This window comes from Macrotis lagotis, chromosome 5 (assembly GCF_037893015.1).
Source record: "Macrotis lagotis isolate mMagLag1 chromosome 5, bilby.v1.9.chrom.fasta, whole genome shotgun sequence".
Taxonomy (NCBI): Eukaryota; Metazoa; Chordata; class Mammalia; order Peramelemorphia; family Peramelidae; genus Macrotis; species Macrotis lagotis.
Window position 1 is genome coordinate 214985669 of NC_133662.1, and position 14629 is coordinate 215000297.

The window sequence follows — 14629 nt, forward strand, 5'->3', positions numbered from 1 at the left end:
AGTGCAGATCGATACCTTCTCTGCAACTTAAAATCTTAGAGACTGACCAAATCATTGAAAATAAAGGAACTGGGCAGCTAGGTGGTGTAATGGATAGAGCACCGTCCCTGGAATCACGAGGATCTGGGTTAAAATATGGCCTTGGATACTTAATAATTGCCTAGCTGTGTGACCTTGGGCAAGTCACTTAACCCCATTGCCTTAAAAAAATAAAATTTTTAAAAAATGGAAACAAAGGAACTTTTCCAGAGTCACATGGCCAATATGAATCAAAGGCAAAACTTGGACCCAGGTCTCCTGACTTCAAGGGTGGAAGGGTCTCTCTATCTATATGGAATGTATACATGAGAGAATATGTTAATATATAAATTATATTTTATATATAGTGATATACTGAATTAATGATATGTTTATATATAAATAGCATGTACATGTATATGAATATAGGAATAATATGTATGTATGTATGTAAGGGGGTCCATAGTACAAATAGATGATGATTTGGGTTCAAGAAGAGGTGAGTGAGATGGATTGTCTTCAGGAAATTGAATATCTCTTTTAGTGACTCTGAGTATCTCCCGAGGGGGGAAAAAGACTTCTTTTTAATGCATATGTCCAACCAGTTTTCTTATATGAAAAATGTTATAACTTCTGAAGAATTGAACATGAAGATTACTCAGAGTCAGGGATAGGTGCATAGTGGGTAGAAGTAGTTAGAAACATAGAATTAAGAAAAGACCTGAAAGAACAGGAAGAGAGGATGCCACCAGAGAAATTGAAAAAAGATGATAGGCTCATAATGAGTCAAGAGGAAGGGATGAGTAGACAGGGTGCTCCAATGCTCCAAAGATACCTTCTTGATGCTGAAGAAAACTGAGGCAGGCTCTAATACATTCAAAGAAACCTCTTTCACAATGTTTCAATAGGCTGTGGACAAGAGTTCAAGAACAGGATGAGCGGGCATAGATGGATTGGAATGTGCCTCACTGGAAGGAACCCTTGAATGGACAAGATGACAAAGTCATTTGAGTATCTGAGATTTCTTTGAAGGTTTGAGTTTTTTTGACATATAATTGAGCTTAATGGGTTCTAATAACTTCCTTTATTTCACTTTCATTTGTTGCAAATTCCCCATTTTTTAAAAATTTTGATTTTATTTCTTTCTAATAACCAAAATACCTAGAGGGTTCTTTATTGATCTTTTTAAAAAGTAGCTATTGTTTTATTTAATCACATCAATGGTTTTTGATTAGTTTTGTTTTGAACTTTAGGATCATAGGTTTAGAAGTGGAAAGTCTACTAGCACAACTGTCTCATTTAACAGATAAGAAAACTGAGGGGCAACGAGGTGGTGCAGTGGATAGAGCACTGGCCCTGGAATCAGGAGGACCTAGGTTCAAATCTGGCCTCAGAAACATAATAGTTGTCTAGCTGTATGACCTTGGGCAAGTCACTTAACCCTATTGCCTTAAATAAAAAAAAACCAAAAAAGAAGAAAACAGAGGCATAGGCAGGGTAAGTGGCTGATAGTTACTAAGGGGAAGAAATGGGATATGGGCTTATACTTATAGCTATAAGAACATATAACTACTAAGGGACAGAAGTGGGGTATGAACTCAGATCTTCTGACTTCCAATCCTGCCTTTCTTATATTATACTACATTGATCTATCTTTTCTTTGATTTTTCATAGTTAATAGTATTGTGTTTATTTGGGATGTTAATTTTATGTTTTTCTAAGGTTTTTTTTAGTTAGAAATCTAAAGGGATCTTAGAAGTCTTCTGATTCAATTTTCTCATTTAGCAGATGAGAAAGGTAAAAGATATAAAATGAGATATAAGATAAATATAAAAACAATAAAAGAGATACATTGATTTGTCCAAAGCAACATAGGCAGGAAGTAGGAAAAGTTGGGTTTAAACTCAAATTTTCTGAATGCAAATCTAACTCTTTTCCATTCCTTTCCTAGAAAATTCTTCTTCTTGTTATTTTTCTTGTTCTTATTCTTCTTTTCTTCTTCTCCCTCTCCTCCTTTCTCCATTCCCATCCTTCTTCTGTTTCTTCTTCTTCCAAATTTTACCTCGAGCTCCAATTTCACTCCTTATTTATCCATTTTTTCTTCTTTCATTTCTTTAATACCTCTCCCATCCATTTTTGTAGTCTCTGTTGCCAATCAAAGTGCTTTTCTTGACACCTATTAATTACAATTACAAAGATATTCTTTTCTTTGGGGGTTGTCAGCCTCTATTAAAAAAATATTGAAACTTTCTTAGATTTACTTGTTTCCTTAGAATGAGATTGGAGATATAAAATAAGATAGGAATTATTATTATCCCCTTTTTACAAATGAGGAAATTGAGTATGAGGTCGGTTAATTGACTTGCCTAGAGTCATACTGCTACTAAATATTTGAAGCTTAATTTAATATCAGATGTTCTGAATCCTAGAACACATTACCTACTGCGACACCTGGTGGTCAAAATACATGTGTGACGATAAATTGTCAAAGATGACATGGCTATTGTCTTTTACATGTTTGTTGCCATTGTATAAATTGTTCTCCTAATTCTGTGTTAGTTCACACAAATCTTCTCATTACTCTGAAACTATCTGAAATATTTCTCATGGCACAATACTATTCTATTATATTCATCTACTTAACAAATACTAGCTGTATGTCATAATTTGTTTAACTGTCCAACAACATGGTCATTTTCTCACAAGGTTCCTCTCACTTTGTTTAACTAGTACATTCTTCTTTATTAAGTAGAATGAGGCTTGGGAAAGTAGTTCCCCTTCTTGGTTCTTCTTTTTTTTCCCCCCTTCCTTGTTTATGATACTTTCATTCTGTTCTAAAAGCAATGGGAAGGAGTCTCAGAACAATCACTGAAACAGATATGCCAATATTGGGCCATATTTGAATAGCCTTAACACCCACCCTTACTAGCAGAGGAGGTGTTAAATTTGACTGCCACAAGGGCAAGGGAGATAATTTATTTATGTCATTGCCTCATGTAGTTGCCCAGGATTACACAACTAGTAAGAATATGTAGTTGAACTCATGAATATGAGTTTTCCTGATTCCAAGCCTCATAGACTATCACACTATATAGCTGCAGTTTACTTCCAACCTAGTTAAGATAGGAAGACTGGGCAGCAAGATATCCACAGGAGATTCTGACAGTGACTTAATACCCTTTCTAATATCCAGAGGGATAATAGACCCCATCCTCCACAAATAATTAAATATGCCCAAGGAGCAGGATTGAAGTAAGACTAATAATCTGGTTTCATGCATCTCCCTTCTTTAAATAACCCAGTTCAATGTGACATGTGAAGACATTTGGGTCTTCCCCACCCCTGAATATGGCCAAATGCCTACAATGTACATTTACTAGTGTGTTGTATGTATTTCATTTGTAGAACTATTGATTTCCCTAGCTATTATCTCCTCCAGAAAAAGTGGTGGGGGACTCCCAGGGTAACAGACCATTAGGAATATTTCTCTTTATCTAATGAAATGTCCTCAATATGGACATTTTCTACCAACTTCCATGGGCAGTTTCTTGAGCATCCTCCTTATTAGACTAAACTGGTTTTGCAAACTGCCTAGAGAGCTTTGTTAGTGTCTGTTGTTATTTTTATTGAGAGGCAGTATGAGATAATGAATTAAAAACTGGACTTAAAATCAAGAAAAACCTGGATTTCAGTCCTGCCTCTGACATACATTGACTCAGTGAGAATGGGCAGGTGACTGAAGTTCTCAGCATTCCAGCAAATCCCCTGAGATTGAATGTAGAAAGGAATTTGACAGCCTGCACTGGTAGAGGTAATTTCTATACTGATTACTGGTGTAATCAACTTTAGTTTAAAATGTTACTACCAAACCAACTTCTTTCACGAATCCAAAGTATCCTGAACTTTATATTCCTTGCTAGCTATTATATTCTTTAAAATCTCCTCCCATGGTCCCCTCTAGGGACCATGATAATCATGGTCCCTAGAATCTCTTTTTACTCTCTTCTGGCTATCATGTTCTCTAGAACCTCTTCATATTCCTTTCTGGCTACCATGTTCTTCTTACTTTCCTCTGGCTATCATATTCTCTAGAACCTTCTTATATTCGTCTCTGACTGCCATGTTCTCTAGAACCTCATACTTGTGGAAAGATAGACAAGTATACTAATTTGAAGCATAAGACATGCAAGACAAGGTGAGAGTTCCAGAATAGCAGTGACTTGTCTGTTTGTTTTGAGACTGAGTCTTCCTATTTTAACTAGGTCGGAAGTAAACTGCAGCTACACAGTGTGATAGTCTGTGAGGTTTGGAATCAGGAAAACTCATCTTCATGAGTTTAACTTCATATTCTTACTAATTGTGTAACCTTGGGCAAATCACTTGACCCTGTTTGTCTGCTTTCTTATCTATAGAATGAGCTGGAGAAGGAAATGGCAAACCACTTCAAGTAGCTTTGTTAAGAAAATGCCAAATAGGGTCACAGAGTCAGACACAACTGAAATGACTCAACAATAACAGTAAACATTTCATATTTCATAGTCCTTATCCCAATATTGATTACTATGGAAGCTTTAACTTGCCTCATCATCCTACTTGCATTTTTCTCCTTTCATCTACATTTTTTCTTTCTCAGGGGTTCACTGTATCTGTGCCAGACTTAGTAAGGATTCCCAATCAGTTTTATCCCACTGCAACTCAGAACTCCCAAACTAAAACAATTTAACTGGCCCAGCCTCCTCTATCAGCAGGAATTACAAGTGGGTCCCACCATAATCTTGGTCATGGTACTTGTAACTCATACATCACAGAGTTCAATGGTTAAAACGTGATGATGAGTTTGGGTTTTTTCTTTAATTGAATCTCATTGATGTAGAAAACTGCAAGTGAGGAAATTCTCTCTACTAATAAAGATTGATACCTGCATTGTAACTAGTCATCACAGAATTAGTTACCTGGAAAACTAAGTATGACTTGCCCAGGATTATGCAGTCAGAAGGGGGTCTCAAGAAAAATCTTTGATTCGGTTATTCCCCACCCAGAAACTGGCTTCCTATTCACTCTGACACACTGCCTCTTTTTTATTATATATATATATATATATATATATATATATATATATATACACACATATATGCATATATATGACATTTAAATGTTTATCATCCTATACAGAACAGATCCTATGTACAGAGAGGATGATCTAGCCTGACCTAGCCTGATCTAGCCTAGTTATTGAACTGAGTCTTTGTTCTTTGCTGATCCCCCTGTTGCCTTCCCTGTTCTTGTACCTGATTTAATGCTAATTGAGTGGCCCGGATTTCCTTTTGCAGCTATCATTCCCAATTCATTAAATCTGGCACTTGCTGTGTCTACGACACAGGCAGAATTGCTTACTTGGTAATCCAAGGGTGGAATGTTTAGAATTTTTCTTTTTAAAAAAAAACAGGGGTGGCTAGGTGGTGCAGTGGATAGAGGCCCTGGAGTCAGAAGTACCTGAGTTCAAATCTGGGCTCAGACACTTAATAATTACCTAGTTGTGTGGTCTTGGGCAAGCCACTTAACCCCACTTACCTTGCAAAAACTAAAAAACAAAACAAAACAAACAAAAAAAAATACTGTGCCCTTAGAGAAGTAGATTTAGTCTTGCTTGTAGATGTGCTATGTAATAATATCAATGGATCACATTTATTCAAAGTTTGTAAAATACTTTATATGTACATCTTATTTGAGTCTTGCAACAATTCTGTGAAGTAGGGTAATCCCCATTTTACAGATGCTAAGAGAGGCCGAGAGGCTGAACAAATGACCATTGTTTTTCATTTGGTTATATCAATAATGTCATCAGATAGTCATCAGACTATTATTTATTAATTGGATAATGCTTCTTATTTTTATAAATTTGAATCAGTTCCCCATAAGACTTTTTTGGGGGGGATTTTTTGTAAGGCAACAGGATCACACAGTTAGGCACTTATTGAATCTGAGGTCCTGAACTCAGGTCCTCCTCACTCCAGGGTCACTTTCCTTTCCATTGTGCCACCTAGCTGGCCCTGAAATGAGACTTTTTTTAGGCAAATATTCTGCAAAAAATTTTTTTCCCTAATAACCAGGGAAACTTTAGTGGTGTTAGTTTTATTTATATAAAATCTCTAAAGTTTATCATTAATAGAAATTGTTCATTTTAATGTCTGTGTGGAAAGTGTTTTTACATAGATTTTCTCATCTGATCTTCACAACAATCCTGTGAGGTAGGTATTATTATTATTATTATCATTATTATTCACATTTTACAGATGGAGAAATGGAAGGTGAGGGTGGCTAAGTGACTTGCCCAGAGTCACAAAGTTATTAAGTATCTAGGGCAGGATTTGAAATCAATTCTTTCTCAATCCAAGACCAACCCTCTAAACACTACTTACCTAGTTGCCTAAAAATTTTCTTCTTAATGATAATTATCATTTAAATTTTGTTTTAAGTCAATATAGTACAATATATCGTTGCTGTTCAGTCATTTCAGACTCTTTGGGACCTCATTTGGAGTTTTCTCAGAGAGATACTAGAGTGGTTTTGTCATTTCCTTCTCCAGCTCATTTTACAGATGAGGAAACTATGACAGAGTGAAGTGTTTTGAAGGAGGAACACAACTAGTAAATGTCTGGAGCTATATTTGAATTCAGAAAGATGAATCTCCCTGACTCTGGTCTGGCCCTCTATCACTGAGTCATCTAGCTTCCATGGCAGAGTTAGATTATTTTAAATTTATCCCATCAAGAATGTCTGCTTCAAGGATTTGATTACATTCCTTAAGAATTTTGTTATGATTATATCTAGAAGAGATGATAGAATTATTTTTTTTCTGGTTGGTCTCCTCATACCACAAGAAATAACTGTGGGGTATTTGTCCTCAATGGTCCCCAATAGGGTGCACCAATTTGAAATGATCAACACACCCTTCCTCAGGGAATTGCAAGGCCAGTTTATTCTGAATATAAAAATGCCATTTAGACAGATACCTGGTGGCTCATATATTATATAACTTAAAGATTTTAACCACAGGCATCGCCTTGGTTGGTTTAGACTGACTTCAACCATGCACTGACCATACTAGGCAGACCATACACAGAAATAAGACAGAGAAGACACAGACAGGGTCTCTAGTATTACCCTACAGTCAGGAGCACTCTTCTGACCTGGTAGAGATTTCCTAGAATTCCTCCCTGCAGGTACCTGTCCAAGGGGTTATGTGATTTGGTTGAGTCCTTTTTCCATTGAGGCCCAAACTAGCCAAGTGGATGCAATTGCCTTTGAGAGTCTAAACCTGGTCTTTAACTTATGAATCTAAATGAAACCCACAAAACGCTAACAGGGAGACCGATCCTGGTGATCTATGGTATTCTAATTTATGTCCTTGATAAGGAGACTGCTATCAAAGTACCCTCTGAAGATAGCTTTGGGTGGCTGCTGTTGTGCAAGGATGAATAGCTAGTTTATGTCTGAGAAATGGTAATGGTTTGAAAAGGAATTTACAGTTCAAGGGTAGGGAATTCTTCTATTAATAACCAATTCATAACACCCTTAGAGAATTTGAAGAAACTGAAATCAAACACAAGGCAGCCAGACAGCCAGACAGAAGGATACTTATTGGAGAAGTCAATGATCAAAACAAAAGTGCTTTCTAAACTAGCCCAAACCTCTTCCTCAGATGAATAGGGGAAGGAGATTGTCACTGTTAGACCAATGAGACATTGCCAACTCTAGCCTGCTTGAATAGGAATCTCATCTGCTCAAAGAAAATGGAGTAGAAATAAATTCTACTTGTCCAATTCCTTTTTCCTGACATCAGCAGAGACCTTTCTAACTGGGAGTTTCTGCCAGGCTCCTGGATCATGATTTTGAGACAATTGGTTGCTTTGTTCATCTCGAATCCAATTGCTTTTGGATGATATGAGAAAAAGGAGAACTTAAAGTACCAAACTTGTTTTGTCTTGGGATTTATTAAGTTTAATTAGCCAGGGAAGACCATTCACATGGGCAGAAATTCTCCAAAATGAGTTTACATGGGGCTTATATAAGCTCTGGTGGATTAGAATCATTGACCTGAATGATCAAACTGATTCTTGAAATCAGGGACCCTTTGAAAGTCTCCCTGAATAAAAACGATCATACAAGATGCTCTTGTGGAGGAGTCACTGGGGTGAGACGTGTGGTGAGGAGGTCCTTTAACTGGTGAGCTGATGCTTCACATAAGATGAAGGGAGTTGACTCAGCTCACCAAGATGGAAGTCGTGCTTGGTTTGTGATCACTGTGGCCAACACCAGGACTTCTGACTATAGGAACAGGAAATGGCTTTTCTGCCTAGATTGTCCCCTTCTTGGGAGGGAGATAGAGATAGACCTTGGAGAAATTGCTTAGTTAGAGGAGGTAAGAGAGGAGGGTTGGTGGAGTCAAAGTAGTGGAGCAAAGATAGGAATTTTTCTGAGTTCTCCCAAATTACCCCCAAAACTTTAAATAATGCTTCAAATTGAATTATAAAATAGCAGAATGACAAAAAGGAAGAGATGAAACATTTGTTTTTAGCCCAAAATAACTAAGAAGTTCTACCTACAGGAATGCTCTGTCTCACTGCTGTGAGAGTGGAGCACAATCCATCACCTAGACTGAGGTGTCTAGGCAGCTCGCAGGATGCTCCCAGAAAGCCAGTGTAAACCTTGGGGGTATCTGAATTAGCAGCAGCGACTTAATGTTCTCAGCCCACAGACAAGAAAGGTACCAGACAACTGGCCAGAAGGAGATTAAAGTGTACACCTTGCTGACAGGAATTTGTGGTCTTATCCTGGATGAGGAGGAGCACCAGCACACCAGAGCATATGGCCATGGGGAAACTTGAGACGCCAGTTCCAGTTCCAGAGTCTTCTCACCTCTATTCCTGGCTATTTCTCTTTTTGTTCCAGTCTTTCCTATACACTGCTGGTGTGATCATTCTAATGTTCAGCAATGATCATGGTCAAAAACTCATCATCTATTGGATAGAATTTTACACTAAGCACTCTCCCTCAAATAGACAATTGCTTTACCAAACTATGCTACTCTCTAATTCTGCCAAATCCATTCTCCATTCCTTTGCTCACACTTGGAATAGGCTCGCCCCTCCCCACTATCTTTCTATACTTTTTGAAATAATGACTTAATCTATGAATCCTTCCCTGAGGGATTTTTGGTTTTTCTTTTATGTCCTTATCAAAATCTTAATTAATTTGAATTACCTTTATTTGTGTATATGTCTATATCCTTAGGTAGCTATCTGATTGCAAACTCCTTAAGGGTAGAGAACATGTTTTATTTATCTCTGTATTGCCCTCAGATCTTAGTAAAGTGCTTTGACTAGAATAGGAAATTAAAAAAAGAATTTTTAATTGAATCAAAGGTGAATTGGAATTAGAAGTAGGGATAATTAATTACTGGTCCTCTGTAGATATAACCCATTCCCTGCCCCTCCCCACCAGATCTTGTGGTCAGAAGCTAGGGAGCCTGGCTAAGCAAGAGTAGTTTCTAGTTCTGATCAGGAAACTAGAAAAGATGCTGAGGACAGAAAGTGGTGGTTTGTAAAGCATGATGATGTGCTATGGATGTGTTATGCAGACCCCTGAACAGGATTAAGAAAGAACTAAGGGGACATTGGCTTCAACAACAAGATGCAAATTCAGTGTATTTGCAGAATCCAACAGGATTTGGTCCACAGAGTGTTCTTCCTTGTACAGTAAATTCTGGTGCCTATATAAATTCATCGTTTCTTTATAAACATCCTTTGTATGAACAATTCATCTACTTATGTAGAAAAGAAACAAAGTGGGACAGCAGGAATTTACCAACAAGTCAAATGAATTTGTAGCTAGGAAAACTGAGGAAAGGAGGGTCTTGTAAGTGCCAAAAAAAGAGAGAAATAAATATGTCCCAGGTGAAAGGATTGGGAAGAGAGAAAAAAAAAGAGTAACACAGATCACTGCTATGAGAAAAACACAAATAACTGCCATGAAAAAAATACAGAGCCACCTTAGCATGGGATGCCAGTGTGAACTTTGTCATTTAGGGAAGGTTTTTGTCTATGATTGTTAACCTTTGCTCATTAGGGAGTGCACCTGCCCAAGGAGACAGCTGAAAGGCTCTACTGAAGGGTGAAGGAGACAATATAATTTAGAGAAAGACACAGTATGGGTTGTTGTGGGAAGACATGAAGGTTTGAAATCTGAAGTTCAAATTTATATTTAACCTCCTCAAACTTTAGTTTCCCTAACATGTAAAATGATCATAGGCAGATATCTAGAAAAGGGGTTCTGAATTTGGTGTCTGTAAATTTCTAAAAAAAATTATTTTGATAATTGCATTTCCATATAATTGCTTGCCATTAGGATATTATGAATATGATTTTATGAATTTAAAAGCATTCTCTTGAAAAGGTATTTAATGGGCTTCATCACACTGCCAAATGGGTCCATGATACAAAAATGGTTTAAAAATTCCTGCTAGAATCCACCTTAGAAGGCCATCTGCTCTAATATTAAGTGACTTGGCCAGTCACTCATATAGTGAGGAGAGCTGGTAATAGGAACATGTCATTGTTTCCTTTGTTTATCCCACACCCTACACCAACATAAATTTGGATATTCTCCAAGTCTTAGGTATTTTCAGTCAGCTCTTCTGAATTTATATCCCTTCTTTGTCATTGCCACACACTCCCATGGCTTCAATTGACAAATTTAACTAGATGCTTCTCAAAGTGATGATTCAGCCCTAACTTTTCTCTGGAGTTTTAGTTCCATATTTCTAACTTCCTTCTGGATTGTTCCCCTTAGATGTCTTACACCCATCTTAGAACTCACCGTGTCTAAAACCAAACTCAGCAGCTTTCCTCTAAAATCAGTCACCACCCTCAGAGACCTCTACTTCTGTTTTCTCAGGTACCTTGGTTAAAATTTGGAGTTAACTTTGACTCTTCCTTTCTCCTTAGACCAGCTGATGCAGGGGAGGATGAAGAGAATTTGAATGTAACAGAAAGAATTTGGGTGGAGATGTAAATTGACTCTTGAGATGTAAATTAACTTGAAGTAGAGAATTATGATTGTAACAGAAATAATTATAATCTTGGGTGGGGACCCTCCCCATTCTTAAAGTACCATTGTTTAATGTAAAATTTATATCCTGATCTCCTTGGAGGGTTTTACCCTCTACCTAATTCTCGGTTGAGTATAGGGGAAAGGAGTTCATCATTTGCCTTCTGGATGAGAGGCAAGACATGAAAACCTGAGTTGTTCAGTTCAGGGCTGGCTCAGTATTCTCTGACCATGGCCCAACCAAAGCTCCTTGGCTGTTCTTTTATCTCTCTCTCTCTCTCTCTCTCTCTCTCTCTCTCTCTCTCTCTCCCCCCTTCCTATATCTTATAAACTTTTTTTTTTAGGTTTTTGCAAGGCTAATGGAGTTAAGTGGCTTGCCCAAGGCCACACAGCTAGGAAATTATTAAGTGTCTGAGATCGAATTTGAACTCAGGTCCTCCTGACTCCTGGACTGGCACACTATCCACTGCACCACCTAGCTGCCCCTCAATAAATTTTTGTTTTATTTCCACCCATGCTTTCCCAGTCTGAATAATGATTCCTCATAGGCAGAATCATAGCCAGTGACTACACTGTGAGTTGCCAAAGTCTATTGAGTGGTCCCATATAACCTCCCTTCTATCCACTCATTTTCTGATCTCATTGCTTCCACCTAGTATAGGCCTTCATTACCTCTTACTATATCAATGGTATCCCATTCAATAAAAGTTTTTTTGACATATTTTGATTTTGTATCAATCATTTCAAGATAAACTCATGGGACTTCCTCATACATGCCCCTGTGAGCTTAACCAAGTAGAAAAGAAAAAAACATTTAAGAGGCCCTAGAGTCAGGAGGACCTGAGTTCAAATCCAGCCTCAGACACTTAATAATTATCCAGCTGTGTGACCTTGGGCAAGTCATTTAACCTCATTACCTTGCCAAAAAAAAAACCAAACCCAAAATATTTAAGGAAACACACCAACATATCAACCATGTCTGATAATATATCCAACATTCACAATGTTCAGTTTTGTTCCTCTGAATTTTTCAAATTCATTGTTCTCTTCAAAAAATTTTTTTCCTTGTAAATTCAACAATTATTCATAATCACAAATATCTCAAGTCATAAAGAAGAGAAGACTAGACAAGAAACTGTGAACTTCTACCACATACAATATTGATGACTTTTATCATTCTTTAGAAATAAAAAAAACCTTAGTATAAGGCCAAGAACAAACAGTACTTTTTATAAAAACATTTATGTGTATATGTATACACACAAACATGCGTATGCATATTAGTGGATCTCTTTTCTTTTCTTCTTTGTAAGGAAATGGGTTTAAGTGTCTTGTTCTTATAGCTGAGTAATTACTAAGTGCCTGAGGCTGGATTTGAACTCAGTTCCTCCTGACTCCAGGGCCACTGATCTTTCCACTGCACCACCTAGCTGCCCCAATGGATTTCTTTTCTATCTGAGTATAACATCACTGTACAGAATGGTCATGGATGAAATGTCTTTTGGGAAAATCAAAATCCACTCTTGCAAGGTAGTTTAAGGAGTGTTCCCTTACATAAAGGGAAATATGTTAATAATAGCTGACACAAGGGAAGTAGAGGATAAAGTAGTCTTAGGAACTCAAGGGATAGGGCTATATTTTATATAGGTGTGTATTGCTTTTACCTGGGATAAACAAATTACTCTGTTTTATCTCCTTCAGGAATTTTTCCTTCCTTTCTTCTCTAAGTTTTAAATTCACTTACTGGTATTCTTTTCTTATCTATCTTACTGGTACTACTTTTCTTATCTATCACTGCCTACAAACCTTCCTAGTTCCTGCACACAGAAGCTTTCTCTTATAACAAAAATGTGCATTGTTCATATTTGAGAATGCATTCTGGTTCAGTTCCAAGGGTCTATTATCTCTCTACCAAGAGATGGAAGACAGGTTTCATCATGAAGTTATGACTATGCTTTAGTCAAAGTTATGAGGCCCTTACATTATGTCAGTTAGTGGTAAATTTTCTCCTGGTTATGCTCAATTCAGTTTATATAAGTTTTTCTATACTTCTCTGAATCCATCATAGACATAATTGTTTATAGCTTAATAAAATTTATTTGCATTCATTTGCCATCATTTGTACAACTATTTCTCAATCAGTAGGTGCCCATATTGTTTGGCATAACAAACCGGCTGCTACAAAGATTATTACACATATAAATTCTTTCCCTCTGACACTAACTTACTTGGGATAAGTACTTGATAGTATTGCTATACTAAAGGATATATTTACAGTTCATTATATATTTGGGGATATAGTTACAAATTGTTTTCCACAATGGTTGAACTAATTTAGAGCTCCATCAACAACCCACTAATGTGGGTAATCCATTTTTTTTTAGCAAGGCAAATGGGGTTAAGTGGCTTGCCCAAGGCCACACAGGTAGGTAATTAGTAAGTGTCTGAGACCGGATTTGAACCCAGGTACTCCTGACTCCAGTGCCGGTGCTTTATCCATTACCCACCTAGCCGCCCTAATGTGGGTAATTCTTACACTCCCTCCAACAATTCCTATTTTCCTTTTTTTTGTTATCTTTGCCAACCTGTTGATATGAAGTAGAGCCTCAGGATCATTTTTATTTGCATTTCTCTTATAATTAGTGACTTGAAACATTTTAAAGATAGTTTGTTCAAGGCTTGTATTTTTTCATTTGAGAAATGCCTATTTAGTTTTTTAACAACATATGGTGAAGATTGGTTTATTCTTATATTTTTGTATCAATTCTTTATCTCTTTTTTAATCTTGGATGTTAGACCTTTATCAGAGAGATTTATGGGGAATTTTTCCCAAAATAATTGTTTTCCTTTTGACTCAAACTGCATTTATTTAATTTTCTTAACAAAAACTTTTCAGTTTGTATAATTTAAAGGATTTCATTTGATCTTTTATTAATATTTCTAACTTGTTTATTAAGAATTCTTTCCCTTGCCATAGTCATGAGAAATGTATCTTTGCTTTTTCCTCTATATTTTTTAAAGATAAGATTTTTTTAAAAAATTAAGGCAATACTAACACTATGATAAAAGACTTTTATTTTGATAAAATTTACTGGGAAAATGGGTTAGGTCAGCACTCTTGTACCATGTTCGTGCTGACCTAACCCGTTTTCCCAGTAAATTTTATCAAAATAAAAGTCTTTTATCATAGTGTTAGTATCCCTGAACTTATCAAATATTATATAAGAAACGGTTTCATTTATTTACTTAATCTAATCTTCATTTCTTTTGAATTGTAATATTCTGTTTACATTCATATACAAAAATTTGTTTAGCTATTTCCCAATTGATAGGCATTCACTTTCCTTCCAATCTTTACTATGACAAAAAGTATTACAATTAAAATTTGGAGATATATAGAATCTTTCTCTGCCATAGTTTCTTAGCTTGCTTTCAGTTTGGTTTACAATCATTTCCTCTATCCCCTTGTATCCTTTTGTCAATCATATGTATCATGCCAAAG